Genomic DNA, 18,175 nt, shown 5'->3' with positions numbered 1-18,175 from the left:
GTGACTTCTTAAAAAAAGCAACTATCTATAAATTAACTTCCTACGTTTGCGATTTTGCACAGGATGGAAACAAATGTTATTTACCCCAAGTATTCATAAAAGTGAACTGCCTCCCCCCCCAAAAACCAGATGAAATTCAAAAGGTAGTTTCTCTTCCCCAAGCAGCCCCACCCTCGGGGTTCAGGCTTCGAAACTTCTTCCCACGCAGGTGGCCGAAGCCTGCCCGCGCCTCACGCCAGCGTGACACCGAGTCACGGGCCTGCAGGCAGCCCCTCGGAGAGCGGGGGGTCCCCCCGAAACGGCGCGTTGCGCCCCGGGGCTCGGGCTCAGACCCGGCACAGCACGACGTGACCCGGGGATCCGTTGCGGGTGCGTGACTTTGAGTCTAAAATTGCAGATAGCTTCCTCCCCCCAAGGAGTCAGCCAGGTTTATTCCAACCCCACGAGGCCCGGCTACGGGGCGAGCAGCCGCTCCGTCAGGCCCGAGAGAGCGGCGGGCGCCCGGCCCGGGCAGGCAGGTTGCCACCGCTCGCCTGGCCGGAGCCGAGCCCAACTCCCGGTGTGCCGAGCCCGCTCGGCCCCTTTAACCGGCAGGAGAGCGGCGTTCGCCCCGGGCAGGGTGACGGGCTCCCGCTCCCCCTTCTCCCGCGGGGGGCCCTGTCCCGCCCGCCGCTGCCGGCGGGGGGGGTGCGGGGCACGGCGGGTGCCCTCGCCCGCTGCTTCTTCCTGGTTGAGGCGGCGAGGGGCGGGCGGCGGGGAGGGAGGGAGCGGCGCGCCTTCCGCGCAGGTACCGGGGGCCGCCGCCGTGATTTCACGAGGAGGGTCGTGGGGCAGGAGAGAGCGAGCCAACAACCCGCCGACACCGAGCGGGGGGATCTCCTCGCTGGCCGGCGGGGCGGAGGAAGCGCAGCTGTGGCGGCGGGCGGGAGGGACCCACCCGCGCTCCGTCCCCGCCTCTCCCCGCACCTCGTCGCCGCCTCTCCCGGTGGGTGGCGGGCACAGGTCCGGGGCGGGGGGTGTATATGGGGTGCTGCTGCCCTCCCGCACCTCGGCTGCCCCCGCTGCATGCAGCTCCCGGAGCGCGCAGCCCAGGAGGACACACCGGGTGCGTTGTGATTTATCCCTTTATTATTTTGGAGTTTTTTCTTTTCCTCCTCTCCGGGCGGCTTGGCGGAGGGGAGCCCTGTGGGAGGGGAGCGGGACGGGCTGGGGGCTTGGCGGACACCCCCCCCCTCACCGCCGCGTTTGTTGTTGTTGTGCTCCGGGGAAGGAGGCGGTAGAACGAGCGGTTCACCCGGGGCCGAGGAGGCGGAGGGGGGGAGGGTGGGTAGCGTTGGGACTTGCTTCTCTTCCTCTTTGCCGTGTGTGCCCCGCGTCCCTCCTCCTCGGCGGGACGAGCAGGGGGCTCGGCGGGACACCTGGAGCAGGTGGCGCCGGCACAGCCCGGTAGGTTGGCCCCCGGGCTCCCTCCTCCTCCCCTTGATTCCGCCTCCGGGACAGGTACCTGCGGACAGGGCGAGCGGTGCCCGGGGCGGCCCAGCGCGATCGGCGGGACGGCTGGGGGGTGCAGGGCCGCCCGACCCCGCGGAGGGGTCTCCTTCACCTCCTCGCCGCCGCGGGCGGGCGCGGAGCTTCCCCGTCCCGGCGGTGTCTGTGCCGGGGCGTTACATAACCGGGCGGGGGGTGGCACAGTCTGTCGCGCCCCGGCCGGCAGCTGGAGGCCCGAAGTCGGTACCGTGGCCTTCCGGTTCCACATGGTGGCCGTGCCTGGAGCCCAACGGCCAACTTCTCTTTTTTTTTTTTTTTTTTTTTTTAACATCACGGGGCGAAGCGGCGTGGCCAAGCGCTGGCGGAGATCACAGGAGCGGGGCAGGTGCTGCCCGCTCTGCCGTCCTACCGGCTGCCCCCCTCGCCCCCGCCAAGTCCGCGCCCGGGCACTCACCGGCTCCTACTAGGGATTTCCTTGAAGTTTCTGTGGGGAAAACGTGAAGCGCGCCCGGTGGCGGGGCCCGGGCTGCGGCTGCGAGGTGCCGCTGTGCCGCTTCCCGCCCCGGCTCCTCTCAGCGCCGGGGCCCGCCACCTCCTCCCCTCATCTCGGCTCGGCTGGAAGGTGCCAACCTTTGGTGGGTGTCACCGGCTGGGCGGTTCGCGTGGAGGCTTTGGCAGCGTCTAAAATAACCGGGGTTTGTTTGTGTGTGTGTGTGTGTGGTGGGCTGCGGCGGTAGCGAAGGCAGCAGTTTTAGTTTCTTCGTATGCGGGTGGGGACTTGTTGAAAATCGCTGCAGGATTTGTCTCGGGAAGGATGTAAACATGTATTTTTGTAATTTTGAGTAGGTCAGACATAATGGTATTTTCTGTGGGCATCATGTTTGTCCTTCAATATATCAGATGCTACCTTTGGAGTAATGTTGATTTAAAAAAACCCAAACAAACAACAAAACAAAACTGAAAATCAAGACTTTCTTGTGGAGAAACTGAAGTTTCCTCCCTTTGCAGTGGGACCAGCATTGAGTCTCAGGTGATCAGGAGTGACAGCATGCATGTTGCATTGTTTCATTTCTGCTATACCCGCTAATTATTTTTAAAATGCTGAGGTTAATAAATACAATTTTGTGTCTATGGACAAAGGTACAAAAAAGTTAACCTGTAGGTTGTGCGGTGATTGTGTATAAAGGCTTGAAATACCTGGCTGGAAGGATGGTGAAGTGCTCCCTGTCAGTCAAGGTAAATAATAACAGAGTAAGAGAACAGTCTTGCTTTATGTTAATGACTTGATTACTGTTGGCAGTTAAGTAGGAAACAGTTCTCTGATGTCTTTAAATGCTCTTAGAGTGATAACTGGTATGAGTCTGTTGGAGCTGTCAAGCATCATGAATTATATACTTCTAGTGTTTTACATGAGCTGTGCCGTATGCATTCTGAATTATTCTAAAGAGCACGTATGAGAACATTGAAAATGCCACACTGGGATGTACCAGAGTTTCTACTGGCAAGAGGCCACGAGTAGGTGCCTAGAGAGGACCATGATAGGGAAAGCTTGCAAGTGATGCTTCCCCAGCGTACTCTCTCTCCAGGCAGCTGTGGCTCAAGGATTCTCTTGAGTAGAACTGTTGCCTTTGTGCTTGACAAAGTTCGTTGTTTTTTTTCTTTGATCTTATACAGTATCTTTTGAAGCCGTTAGTAAGATAATAGGTATCTGAGGAAATAGGTGACCAGATTGAGGATTTTATAGGTGTTATTGATCACTAGTAAGATGGTCAAAGGACAGTTTATAGTTTGCAAAGGCCCATGCACAGAAGTTATATTAATGGATATTAAATTTCAAAGCAATGTTCGTGCATTAGGCTCTGAGATAATCCATCTAAAGTAAAGCTTGATATTTATAACAAAAGCAACCAAAAAAAAAAAAAAGGCAGAGCGTTATGCTCTTCTAATGTATATTGAGGAAATGATTCAATTAATTTTCACTAAATTGGGAGACAGCCATAAGTAAGATGTAATTTTTTGTCACCTTCACTGGATTTGTAATAAGTAGAGAATTAAGAATAGAAATTAAGAGTTTATGCCATGCTGTACAATTAACAAATGTACACAAACTTTCAAAGCCCCTGTTTTGTAATGTTAATTACTATGAATGGGGCAGTGAATGTTACTATCATTATTGTAGTGATTGTATTTTGGCCCTCCTCTTTATAATAGAAATTGCAGCACATGACTTAAAAATAGTTTTATATTCTTAGTTGCTAAATTTTGTGCATTCATGAAAATTTTCATGACAAAGTTGTTCTTGCATTGGGCTTTATTCCTTATAAAGTTGGTTCCCATATGATATTTGGACTTCTAATCAACTAAGGTCTTACATCCTTTTTAAAGACAAGCTTGTCAGAAGTACAAAACTCACAGAGTCAATATCCTGCACATGTAGAGAAGGATTATATCTGTTTTCAAGGTATGTCAAGAAGCAAGACTTGACATTAGCCACCCTCTGAATTGGTAGCATAATTGGGATGTGCTTCCAGTTCTTTCCAGTTCTGAGAGTTTGAGAAGACGAGTGTTAAAGGTGTGTTGGATTAGAAATGAAGGTACACGGAATGGTAGGATCAGGCAAGAGAGCAACCCATCCTAGGGGAATGCCAGTGTTTTCTATTTTGGTGTTGCCTGTAAAAACATGGAATTTGGAAAATAGATGCTTGTGTCTCAGTACCGCTGTGTATGCACAGATTTTCTGTTTATTATTCTTGTGATTTATTTATTTTTTTTTTTTTTACTCAGTACTCGATATAAAGTACGCATATGATTGAAATAGCCTCTTCAGTTATTTATTCCAACAAACAGAACATATTGTTATAGTTTAGGCTCTGATTACTCTGCTACATGATTGTTATGACTAAAGAAACACTTTCATTATGAACTGTTGAGAGAAGGCAGATTAAAATGAAATCCACATCTCATACTTACTTGCAGCATAAATAGCAAAAGTTAAGTGTTCAAAATATGCTACCTGTTTTCTGTTAACTTCTTACCTGCCAAAAAGCAGAGCTGTGAAAATAGACAAGTGCCCATATATTAGAACCTGAGCAGTTTGGTTCAAATTTTTACTTACCAGAACTAATCAATTTAATTTACATGAGAACACAACAATTTTTGACAGTTAACACAATATGCAGACTAATGTGATTGAAATGCAGTATTCTTTGGCTAAAGCATTGAAAGCATAACCAGTGTTTAATGGAGGAGAAGGCTGGAAACTTTGCAGTCTAAGACTCTGGTCTTGCATACAGGTTTAAAGTGTACACTGTCATGGATTAAAGGATAACAGAGTCTTCTGGATCACTGGTGAGGTGCCCAGTCCTGTGGTGTTTCATTACCTGAATAATTTTTCTCTCAGGCAAGATGTCATGTTGAAGCTCTGGTCCGTGTTTTCTGTAGTGAGTCTCTTAAATAAAGGACACCAGTCATGAACAGCAGTAGGTCAGAAACTTTTAGATGCAGTTTTGAATACAGCCAGTTGATAGTCTTTTATAAGACAGGTGGTTTGTCTGGCTTCTTTAAAATGCTTTTTTGAAGGTGGAAAGGGAAAGTCATTACAGTTGTACAGAGTTGTTAGGTGTTTTCAAGAAAAAATCAGCAGGACGCTGCCATTTCTGAAGAAGCCTGACTTTATACATTTTTTCTTTTTTTAAAAAAAGTTAACAAACAATGGAAAAAGAATCAGATAAAGGATACATGCTTTAGAGCTTGACTGCTCAAATAACTTGTACAACTGGAGTTTCAGGGAGATAACAGTAGGCTCCAGTACTTTATTTGCATGTTACTTGTGTTAATACCCGTTTTCTGGGGCACCCAGGCTTCTGCACAGACTGCTTAATTTGGACCTAATTAGATAATCAGTATAAAATAAACAAGTTGGTCTCTGTGAGACCAATCCAGTTGCCAAAGGCAGTGGCTGACTTCAGCGGAGACTGCATTAGTACTGTATTACTGTAGCCTTCAGTCGTAGTTCGGGGTCTTGCTTTACTAATCATTCTGCAGGCAGATTGTTCTCACCCCGATGAACAACATGTGAATGCTGCGTTTGAGCTAAAGGAACACAGTGTTGTGATACTGACTGCATCATAAATTAAAATGACACAATTGAAATCTAGTTCTTTAGGGGTTTTGCCCACTGGAGAATTTACACAAAGTATTTTTAGTGTAAGCACTGTAGAAGTAGCTGTAGCTGGAAACAGTTGCACAAAACTTCATTGTCAGCTCGCCCCAGCGAGACAATGATAGTGTATAATCTTACATATTCAGTGATGTTAAAGGCTATGTCACACCTGGTTTTAGATTTTCTTTACTTACTCATCTCATTCAAATCACTATGGATTTTCTATATTTGTTCCTCTGTTTTTTTTCATGTATTAGTAGCATGTGAAGAAATTTCTCTCTCCTACCATCCAATTACCATACAGATATCAAATGTAATCATCGTTGAATCCTTGTGTCACATGAGCTTTTGGGTATAATAGTAAATAATTTTGATATTAGTTATGTAGAAGATTAGCAAATTCATTAACTTTTCTGAAGAACAAACTGTACTAGTTTTTTGATTTGCCAGCTGTTGCAGAGTTTGTCTTTTGTTCTTTTAAAAAAGACATTTTCTTGATATCCAGGAGATATCAGTCACTCGTCTCAATTTTCTGCACCTCATCTTCTTAGCTGAGAGGTTTGCAGAGTGACCCTTCTGTAAAAGGTGGATCATCCTGGGTTTAACTTTTCTGTAGAGATTGACATACGACTTCCTACTGTTTTCTTTAAGGGATTCAGAACCTATTATGAACCACTATGTGATTAAAAATTTTCTAAATAGCAGGTAAGTTAAACAGTTCCGGGCAACAGTATTCAGATTTTAATGTTCTGGGTTTCTCATATTTGGGAAAAAGCTTTATGCTGCTTAAAATGCTCAGTTAAAAATAATTGGAGAACTCTTTGGTTAATAAAAAGTGAGATCGTTCCTATGAGGTTTCTTGCATCAGTTGCAGTAACTGTGAAATCCCAGCTCGGTTGCTTGGAATAGCTGTAAATCTTGGACATATCCCAGGAAAGCCCACACAAAGGGCAAGTGAGAAAAAAACAAGAAATAACATGGAAATTTCCAGCCAGTTTTTTTGTTCTGTCCTGAAGCAATTTTGAAATAACTCAGTAGGGAAGTCAGTTTTCTAAATCTTTACTTCGCTATGACTTTTTAATTATTTTTTTTTTTTCCTCCCTGAAGCTATGAAGCTTCTGTAAGGCCTTTCAAAGGGGAGAAACAAAGTAATAAATCTGAAAAGATTGATCAAATCAAATTATCTTTTTTTTTACATAAATACTGTGATTGAAGGTACAACTGATTTTTATATTAATATTTTTTTAAATGTCAGCAATTTTTAGTCAATACATCAGCTGTACTACGTTTCTTTTGCACATTGGAAGGAAAGATGGTTTTTAAAACTTGCGGTTTTGTCTTTTATTCCAACACTTACAAAATTTCTTAGTGTATAATTGTAGTTCTTATTGTAGTTCTTAATATTTAGTTTATTAAACTTTTGGGAAAGCCTTTCCAGATAGATGCTAGATTCTCTTGTTCTTAATTTCATCAGACTATTACGATTTGAAAGTGAGAGGGAAAAGAAAATCAAAGCAAATATATATATATATTCCTAAAATTACTTCAGGCATGTAGTGTATTTTTATATGTTTACCTGGTACATTATCTTTGGCTTCTGCTAAAAAGTTGAAATCTCTGGATTACAAGTGCAAATATGTTTGCTCCTGTCTTATTTCTTATTTAGAAGTCACAAAATTCAGGTAAAACAATGCAGTTGGACAAGTTATAGCTATCTTTGGAATTCAGACACTTGAAAAAAGAGGCTTGGCAGCATGAGAGATCAGTACTAACAGATACACATAAAGGTGTTCTGGAAAAAGTTTATGTATTGTTTACAACCTTTGTACCTGATCCTAATGTTTGCTTTTAATCCTTGACTTCCTGGAAAAGATTCTTCAGAAAATACTGGAGAGAGAACATTGTTATCAAACATACTGATATGTTTGTTGTACCTGGCTCATTTTTGAGTCCGTTCTCTTGATTGCAGTCTTGTGAATACATGCAAGACCATGAGAAATAATGGTTATATGCAACTGATTAGGTTTGATTGAGGACTTGTGTAGTGCAACAGGATCCTCTCATCTCAATGAGAATGTATTTGTCCTCCAAAGACTCAAAAAGCCCTGAAATACAGCTGTGGTATAGTGGTTAGTGCCCTGCCATTTTTTTTTTTTTTGGTTATAAATTGCGTCACGATAGTTTCCAGATTAGAAGGCAATTGCATATTCTGGGTATCCAAGGGTCTTTCAGGGGACAGTGTATAGCTGCTGCTTTTGTTGTGTCTAGGCACGCTATTGCCAAAGTGGTGGTATGGTGGTAAGAAGGCATCCATGAGGGAGATTCGTCTTTGGGGATAAGGTGTTTCACTGGTAAAACTGTCACAGTAAAATCATAGTTTCTACTGTAACGATAGCCTCAGAGCCCTAAGGACAATTGTACTTAATATTTACATTTCTAGTTTTCCTTGCTAGATGTCAGATAGACAAACTGTAGTAAGGTAGAGTGGCTTCAGGTTGGTAATGCTGATTGGGTGCATTAAGTGGTAGAGGTGGTCTTTTCTGTCTCCTCAAGTATTCTTCCTCACCAACCTAACAGTGTCACTTTCAGTTTGTCCATTACAACTGACCAAATCTCACTCATTCCTCAGGGTTTGTATTGGCTGGGTTAGTGTCTGTCTTGATGAAGATACAGCCTAGACTTTTGGTTCTTTAATGCAGCAATTCTGCAGATCCTTTTTACCGTTGTTACTGTCCTATGGCCTTAAAATCTGTCTATAAACCTGAGTGTCATCAACATATCCCTAGCTCACAGCCTTTTTTTTCTGACTAATATATTTAATAATTATATATTGAGAACTTCTGTTGGCTTCCCATAGTACTCCCTTCCAAGAAGTGTTCTTGGAGTTCATGACAAATTCCTTAAGTAACCTCGACTCTCAGCTCATCTCAGAAGAAACTTGTCAGCTTCTGGGATCACAGTTAATTCCACAATGTCTCATGGTTAATAGCAAAACATTGCTTTATGATGTTGTCTTATGTATTGTAATGCTTTTCACTTATCTTTCTCCATCATTGTTATCTTCCAGATGTCAGCATCCCTCTTCTGATTTAAAAAAAAAATAAAATCCTTAGTTAAATTCTCATGTCACATCTTGTTAATTCTCTGGATGAAAAATAGTTTTGGAATATCACCTGAAAAGCTACCATAGACAGAGCTTGCAGTGATTAAAATAAAATCATATACTTGTCCCGTTAAGAAGGTACAGAAGGAATTATGAGGGATTTGCGCATCTGTTGGTTTTGTTTGTGAAGGACAGCTGTACAACTTTGTGTCCAGAAAGGACTTGTTACAGTGAAAAACATGGCAGCAAAGGCTGAAGCCAAGACAAGGAAAATAACAGGCTGATGTCTTCGGTAGACCTGTGGTATGGGATACAATACTGATGAAACAATACAAAGCAGTAAGTTTGGAGATGGATGCGTCCCTTGAAGCTTTATCCACAAAGAATGATGTAATCATTGGAACAGGAAACTTTCTGACCCTTATTGTGTTGCATTTGTAGTGTTTTGACACAGCTCACGCATTCCAGAGAGCTAAAATAGGAGCAAAACCCATAATCTCCTAAAATACTAAAATCCACTGTCAGATTACACAGTGATCCCATTTTAGTTTGCTCTTTACGGAAATGGTCACTGAAAAATAGTCAGCAATTCGATTTGAGGCATTTTCATCTCTACATTGCTTACTTCAAAGAAGGAAAATACAACGCCTGAAAGTCTGACCAAAAGACAATGGTGAACTCTTGTGGAAATGGTTGCGTGGTGTGCTTCATATTTTAGTGAAATTGGTGATAGCAAAGATGGGCAGAAACTTTTCTCATTTTTTAAGTCAGCTTTTTGTTTTTGTGAAGAAGACAATACAGTGATGTTTTATTCCTAGTTGTTTTTTAGGTTAATATACCTGCTCAAATAATTGGCACTGACTTAAAGGAAAACAATTGAAATTGTCTTTTATTTTAGCTCTTGTTGGGCCTTTGACTCTTAGACTCTTTCCCCAGATGGTGGAAGTTACTGTATTGAGAGACTTCTTACTAAACAAAGTGTGTAGCTTCTACAAATAGAAACTCCCTGGCTTGGTTTTCGTAATCTTTTATCTGTACTATTACTTTGCCCTGACTTGTTTGTGGAAAAGAGGTAAGTATAAGCTTCTGCATAGCTTTCATCAGCATAGCCTGACTCAGCACTGTGCACCTGGAGGGTGGGCAATAATTTGGCTTTGTTTTTGTTTTTCAGAAAGATACTCTTGTCAAATGGTAAAGAACACATAACAAGCTCACAGGTTGTCATTGTTTTAATGGGAATTTTAGTAGGTGCTTTTCAACTGAATGCAGTACTGCTGGTGTTGAAAAATTTGTCTTAAATTTTGGCTGACTTCTAGAGTGGGTTGTGAAATATTCTATTCTCCTTCTGTGGTAAAAAGCTTTGTATGTGGTGTGGTAATTGGGTTTGGGTTTTTGGTTGTGTGGCTTTTTTCCTCACCTTAATACTTAACTCCTGAGTGCCACAATTTTCTTTATTAATGAAAGCAGTATAGGAAGAAATTTGGTTCTAACTAAAGGTTGGAATTGTAGCCACAAGTATTATAATAGTTCCTTATGTCCCTGGAAAGCACAAGAAGGGTTGCAGAGTAGTTTTCAGTAGTTTTGATTGGCCTTTTATTGTAAATGGTTTGTACATTTCATCTCTGTGAGTAATATTTTGTCCAACTATTAGGCCTTAGTGAGGCCACAAAGAGCACATAGCAACAATAAAAGTGTGCTCCTTGATTTAATGGAGTTATCTGGTACAGCACTGAGTAGCATCATACTCAGAATTCTCAGCTGCAGTTTACTTTCTACCATTAGAGACTCTTGTATCAGCCCTGAAGCATATACTGTACCTGTAGTCTCTTCTTATTTATAGTTAGCTTTTGGTTTTGGTGGCTTCCCCCCTACAGCTGCAGTGCTACTAAGTGAATTAGGATTAATTGTGGTTAAAGTTGTTCATTCTTTCTGGCTCAGTGAGTCAAGCTTTTGAAGGACATGTGCTGTGCAGCCCTTGTCAGTCGCGTAACTAAATAATTACATGGATATGCGGTTCTTTTATCTGCCTAAGTGCATACAATTCAGACAATAGTGAAGGTGTTCAGTTTACTGCGAGTACATAGATCATTTGTACAGCATGTTTCAAGTATGCCTGAAGTTTCTTTTGTCTTCCTGGATGCATTGTGCCTAAACGTGCATGCTCTGCGTAACATATGTACGCAATTCCAACGTAGCTTCATAGAATTATACAGGTTAGAAGAGGCTTTGAGAGGTCCCTAGTCCATCCTTCTGCCTGAAGCGAGGTCACTCGTAAGAGCAGACCAAGCAACATAGGGCTTTGTTTAGTTAGGCCTTGAAAAGTTCCAAGGACAGAGTTTCCACTGTTTTAGGGTACCTGTTCCAATGCTTGATTATCCTCATAGTGTATTTTTTTCTCCTTATCTAATAAATACTTATTAACTTCTCTGGTTTCAGTTGACATTGTTCTCTCCCCATGCACCTTGGTAAAAAGCCTGGCTCAACCTTTTTAGCAATTCACTTTTAGATACTGGAAATTTGCTATTAGGTGCTCCAAAGCTTTCCTGAGGCTGAACAATACCAGTGTCCTCAGCCTCTCTCCTCACAGGGCACGTGCTCCAGCCGCCAAATGTCTTTGTGGCCTTTCTCTGAACTTGCCTCAGTTGACTGTTGCTTCATAGTGGGGATCCAAAAGTAGACTTAGTAGTCCAGGTACCAGAATAATGGAACATGCATGAAACAGAACAATTGCCTCCCTCTGCCCACTGGCTGTGCTTCTGTTGTCAAAGCCCAGGATGTTGTTAGTTCTCATGGCTGCCAAGTGGGCTGCTGATTCATGCCTTGCTTACTGTTGTCCAGGACCCCAAGGTTGTTTCCAGCAGAGCTTCTCACCAGTAAGTTAGTCTTCAGGCTATGCTCTCAGGATGTTTCTGTCAGCCCTATCTAAATTGTTCTGAATGGCAACCCTGCCCTGCAGTGTATCAGCCACACCCTGAACTCTGGTGGTGTTTTGCAGATTGATTGAACGTTCTGCACACTCTGCCAGGTTGCTGTTAAAGATATTAAACAGGTAAAGCCCCCAACCAATCCACTTGTAACCAGGTTATAGGCAGATTGTGAACCACTAAGAGCTACTGTTTGAGCCCAATGATAGAGATAGGGGTTTTTATCGTCTAATAGTCTACCCATCTAGACTGTACTTAGATCAGGTTAAGTGCAAAGATGCTGTGGGAGACATTGTGGAGTCTTGCTAAATTCAAAGCAGATCTCTAATCCGCAGATCCTTTCATTTTACAACAGAGAGCAGTCCTCTTGGTCAGGCATTATTCAACCTTGGTAAATCCATGCTGGTGATTCCCAAGCACCACCACCTCCTTCATATGCCCAGAAATGACATCCAAGTGGATGTATGTCTGAACATATGGAGTAGGCTAAAAAAACAATGAAAGTAGGCTGGACTGTCATGCTTTCTCTTCCTGTAATCCCTCAGATTTGGTAACCTGTGCATAATCTCCCTCTTGCTTTTCTTTTCTGGATGCCTAGCTGTTTTCCATCTGTAGGTGACTGAGTGCATGCTGGTCACAGGATGGAGCACCTGCATCTTGGGAATGTGGTGATGAATGAGTTGGGACTTCATGTGACCTGGGGGAACAAGCTTGTTAGGAACATGTTGCTGCTAGAGTGATTCTTGCTCCCTGTGTGTGAGGAATTTATAAGAAAGGAGGGTGCCAGCAAAAGTGACAGTAAGTTTAATAATTATATTGCTTTGATCATTTTATTGATGACCTCCATATAGCCAGTGGGTTTTGTCTTGAATTCTCTTTTGTGTTGATTTAGGTCTGTAATCTTGCTGTTAGCTTGGTAATAAGAAATACATATGTGAGTGTCAGTGAGAGGGTATGAGAAAATCTTAACTTGCATTCTAATATGCATTTAAATCTTTTTTTTTTTTGGTGGTTGGTTGGTTGGTGGTGGTCGTTGTTGTTGCTAATACGCCTTTTAAACTCCTCCAGTCATGTGGTGGCTTTTTTTTTTCGTCTAATCACCATTTTGATATTCCCTTATTACTTGTAATTTTTTTTAGGTAGTCTTCAGAAAACACCAGCAACCCTCAAATGCAGTAAGGCCCACGGTAAAACTGAGACTTGCTTGATTTGCATGTAGTAGGAAGCAAACATATTTAACCTGACTGTACTGTGCTGAGCACTAAGTTTATAATGACTTCCTGGGAATTTAGTATTTCTGAGATCTTATCATGAGCACCACATGCCTTACTGGTTCAGACAATTTTCCAACTTTTTCTGTTACTGATGAACAATGGTTGCTCTGTGTAGTTTATCATGTATCAAAATAATTTTGTCATGTGATGATAGTTGTCCTTGGTTTCGTGCTGTACAGAACTACACATTATGTTTTAGGTCTTAATTTTTATTCATTGTGTTATTATTTAGGCTCTAAAAAACCTCTTGGGAATAAGGTTATAAATATGTTTAATGAAACATTTTTCCACGACCAGTAGCTGAACTGAATGTAAGAGTTACAGTTTAGAAATGTTCTAGTGCCAGCAGATTCATAAATAATTTGTTTTATATGTTTTGAATGGCATGTATAATTAATGTTTTTAATATTTCCAATACTGTTTAATTGTATGAAGACTTTAATACTTTAGGAAAAAATCGTTATAGATTGAAAATAATTGTCAGTATTTTAACTCAGTCTTACATGTACCCCAAAATCATACTGATGATTTCTAAGCTGACGCTGACAAATCCATGTAGGGGAAAAAGTCAGATGCCAGAAGGTAAATAATACCTCCATAGTAAGTTTTAGATGTGTAAATTTTTACTTTTATGTTTAGTGTCTATGTCTCTTAGATTTTAGGAATCTGTTTTTATGCTTTAATTATTTGTGAAGTGTAAAATCACATTTTCCTTTTGTCTAGTTTGGTCAATTAATCACTGCAAATAAAAGATTAACATGCAAATATGACATTGGTAGAATATTACATTTGAAGATGGCCAAATGATTAAAGGTATTTCACAATCAGCCAGCTCTGTACTTTAACCTGAGAAAAATAACGCGGGCTTTGGAAAGAGAGCAATTAATTTCATAATCACTTATGCATTACAGCAATAATACTGGCATGTAGAAGCATGAAAGCTGGTTTTGCAGTGTATACCTGATGCAAAACAGTACAATTGTCTTTAGTAGGCTTGCTTATATAAGAAAAGACCACCTAAATAAGATCAAATGAATGCAAGATTTTAAGACGTCAATGTTTGTTGTCACACTAATTTTAAATAGATGATACATAGATTAAAAGGTTATTCTGCATATGTCTTTTTGTGATATTGAATCATCTTGTGATGATTTTTTTCTTTATTGCTTGAGAGAGGCGTTGACTTAGGGTATGTTGACTCAATTCCATCTTATAATTACATTCTGTTTGTATAAAAATTCCTCCTGTAGTGTCAGTTGAATAAGTTGCCTGTCATTTACTGTGTTAAGCATTTTAAGTGTTCTCTATTTAAAGGTTGCTGCGATTCAGAAATGCTAAAATAGCCACTCTTAAGATACTGTATTTTTATAATAATGGTTTATGATCTAATGATACAACTTTACATAGAATACTAATTTTCATGAGGCCTCGTTCCTGAAAATGAAGCTATAATTAGATGAAACTAAAAGATACACTTAAATTATTTCACTTTGACCCCTGTCATAAAGAACAAGACTAACTCCTAATTAGAGAGATTCTTATGATTGCTGTCATAACAGAAATTCGTAGCAAGAAGCCCGAAGTAGACAAGTCACAAAAGTAGTACCAGTTCACATGAACCAGAAAATAAAAATTATGTTCAGAGAAAAGTGAGGCAAGAAATTAGAGTTCACACTGAACAGAAGGCTGAGTAACATTTCTGTGAGACATCTATAGCATGTTTCTGGCCAAGAGAGAAGATTTCATTCTGCTTGCAGTACCATATTTGTCATGTAAGGCCAGGCAGGTTAGGGGAGGTGAGCATGAAAAAAAACTATCTCCTCTGATAAGTTGGGTGTGGGCAGGCTGCAGTGTGCAAAGGGTAAGCAAGTGATGAGCAAGATTCTGTTACTGCAGGAGTGTCATGACTTGAAATGAGCAAAATAGTAATTGGGTACCAAAATTATTAAGCACCCTTGCTTCTGCTGTGTTGTCATACCATTCATTTATCAACCTGTGCATGTCCCGGTCTCACTGGGCCTGATATCACTGTGTGTCTGATTCAATTATTATCTGTTTATGCCTCTTCCCCATGTGGCATTTGAGAGAGCATCTGTGGTATGATCTTCAAACCTTCTCCGTTCTAGCAGACAACCAATGTATAGTGTAATTTTAAGTGCATTAGGACTGGCTTATTCATATGATATAGCTGGCATGATAAGGGAAATTTATGTGTGTTACTAATTGAATGTAATACTGAATATAAGTAAATTCTGATGTTTCCAAACTGATTAAATGTTTACATGCAGCTATGTTTAAAAAAAAACCAAAAAACAACCCAAACCAAAACCCAGTTGTGGTGGTAATTGCTTTCCACTTTGCTTAACTTGAAGCATACAGTGTCTGCAGGGCTTTTAGCTTATGCTTTTAAATGTTCTTGTCGAATACTATGAAACCTGTGGTTTGGGGATAAAGCTGTGTTTTTGATGAGGGTGGTTGATTTGATTTTTTGAGGTTTGATTTTTTTTTTCTCTTTTTTTATTTTCTCTGAGTGAATATTGTGTGCTTCAGAAATAAATGGGGAAAAAATCCTCCTCCCCCCCCCCCCCCAGCATTGCTGTATTTTTGTTTTGGACATTGACATTAATTTTGGCAGATGCTCAAATACTAAAAAGGAATGGATTTACTAGTAGATACTTACTTACAAATGGTAATGCATTAGAATTATTGGATGCCCCAAAAGAAGATAGTGGTTAAAACTGTAGCATTTGCTTACTAAGAGCAAGTTCGTTCATTCAGAATTGTAAGGTTTTAAAATGTCACAGTCCAGATATCAGGGACCGCAGCTGGGCAGTGTTGGCATAAAGAAGAAACTGGTGCCATACATGGGTCATTGCCAATGTGTTTGGGAGTGAAAGGGTCCAGCTGCAACATCTCAAAATAGTCATAGCCACTAACTTAGAATAGCTGGATTTCCACTAAAAAAATGGGTTTATAAAGTAGTTAAAAGCTGTCAGTATAACTTAATTGCTTGTAAACTGATTGATCCCTTATAATCTCAGTAAAAGCTGGTTTAAACAAGATGATACATTAAATAAAAGACCCATTGTTTTCACTCAGGGATAATTCATATAAGTGTTAAATGACAGTTTTTGGTTCGTGTAATTTGTACTTTAGAAAGTAACTTGTATTAATGACTGCACTTTTAGTACTATGAGCTGTTGTTGCTTGAGAATGCTATAGGTGGGTATAGCTGATAGTAACAGGTTGAGATGGTAGGGAATTCGGCCAAACCAGCAGCTCAGTATCTATTCTGTGAAAGATTTTAACTGTTAAGGAGTGGGATGAGGGGCACCTTTATTGATTGAACCAATATGATACACATGCAAGTTTCAAATGTCTGTTGCTGGAGAGTTTCTTATATATATGTGATATAAAGTTTCAGTCATAGACTGTAGAAATATTATTCATTACTGCTTTCCCATGGTGGAGCGTTTACTGCAGAGTGCTCAAGGAGGGGAAGGGATTTTAAGGACTATTTTGGAATATAGTGTTGGAGGAATGTCATGAAAAGACCAGTTGGTTTGTAAGTTATTTGGGAAATAGGGGTTAAAGTGACTTAAAGAGCCTTCTATAAAGCACGTTAAGTCTGTCTTATGCTGAGCATTAGATGTCCCAGATTATTATCTAACGTAGCTAACAAGCCAAGCAGATGGCTTCTTGAAGTCAGTATCCATCAGAAGTGTGTTACACTGCTATTCCTGTTCCCAGCACTGCAGAGGGCAGAGGTGGGCTTTGTGTATGTCTTGAAACCCTTTCCTAAGGGCAGATGCCCACAAACTTGGAGAAGAGCTGGTTAGCCAAGACCCTACCATGCTATGTTTGGGATGGAGGTCAGCTCTGTCTCATCCCCAAAGGGTTCAGACCTGCATTTCCCACTCCAAGGAGCAGGCTGCAAAGGTGAAGGCTCTTGTGCAGGGGTTGATGGTCCCTTTCTTCAGTAGATGTGTGTCTTTGTGCAGAGAGAGTTAGTTTTCCTGTACTTCATACTGATCGCTTACAGGATAAAATAAATGAACAGGAATTCATCAGTGAATTCAGAGCTGGGAATAAAGCCTGTTTGTCCGATACCCTACACCCCAGTGAAACCCAGCTGGCTAAAAGCAAGCATGTTTCATTTTTTGCCCTCCATTTCCAGGGTATTGCTGGTTTTGTGACTTTATTTTGTTTGGGGCTTTGATTATTTTATCTTTTTTTAAAGTCATTTGTCAGTATATGAACAGGTTCAGCAGAAGGTACTCCCTCTCTGTTCCCCCACTACCCTGCAGTGCTCCAGGTACACTGTAGAAATGCAGACTGGAATATCCTCAGGCAAAAGGAATCGCCTGTGTCATTTGGGCTGTTCTGCCATGGCAAGAACCATGCCATTCACGCAGTCTCTGAAATAATAGTAGGCAGACTCTTGCTTTCTGTCCTGAACATAGCTAGGTATGTTATTCCCCTTTGGTACTTCCAGAGCCCTGCTCTTCTGATGTTTAGAAATACTCTGACTTTCAGCTTAGATTTATATGTGGGCTGCATGTGTTTTCTCCTCTTCTAACACCCATTTAGCTTTGCTTTACTTAGGCTTGACATGTCACGGGCTTTTATCCCTGTATAATAGGCTTCTACTGCTCTCGCCATCCTTGCATCTATTCTAGTAAAAAATTTATGTTTTTAAATATGGCTGACCAGAATTGTATCTTGTATTTAGGGGAGGTTATGCTAGTGGCTTGTATGATGACATTAATTCTTCACTATCTTGACTGGAAATATCCCCTCATGATACAATGTAGGTCTGTTTATCTATCCTTTTTAAAATTTTCTCCCGTCAGATCACATTGGTGACTCACAGTTATCCTGTGATCAATTCAGACTGATCTCAGTCAGACTGATCTTTCCCCTCAGTATCTTCTAAAACAATCCCTGGTTTCCCACATCCTGTGTGAGTATGCTAATCATAAGCTTATTATCTAATGGTATGGGTGACCTCCTGCTATAGCTGTTTAAAAAAAAAAAAAAGCAGGGAGGGGGGTGTTACAGTGGTTTCCACTCTGTCTTGTGATAAGCTTGAGTCTGATGGTTAGCATATTCTGTCTGAGAAAGTCTGCTGCATTAAGACCTAGGATGGCAGAGAAATAACCTCATTGTATATTGATGGAGTTCTGGTACAAAATGATGTGAAGCTGCTTGGCTGTGTCATCAT

General features: G+C 41.3%; 1 protein-coding gene across 2 annotated transcripts in view; it reads left to right on the top strand.

The window, feature by feature from the left end:
- The first annotated feature begins 991 nt into the window (after positions 1-991).
- The window catches only part of MBP (myelin basic protein), a 114,356-nt gene continuing 97,172 nt past the window's right edge, over positions 992-18,175 (top strand). For both annotated transcript variants that reach the window (XM_074899327.1, XM_074899326.1), the window contains exon 1: positions 992-1,105. The gene's annotated coding sequence lies outside the window, so the exon portion shown is untranslated. The remainder of the gene's footprint in view (positions 1,106-18,175) is intronic.

The sequence above is a fragment of the Athene noctua genome, chromosome 2, assembly GCF_965140245.1.
Source record: "Athene noctua chromosome 2, bAthNoc1.hap1.1, whole genome shotgun sequence".
Classification (NCBI taxonomy): domain Eukaryota; kingdom Metazoa; phylum Chordata; class Aves; order Strigiformes; family Strigidae; genus Athene; species Athene noctua.
This window is presented reverse-complemented; position numbering and strand designations above follow the sequence as displayed.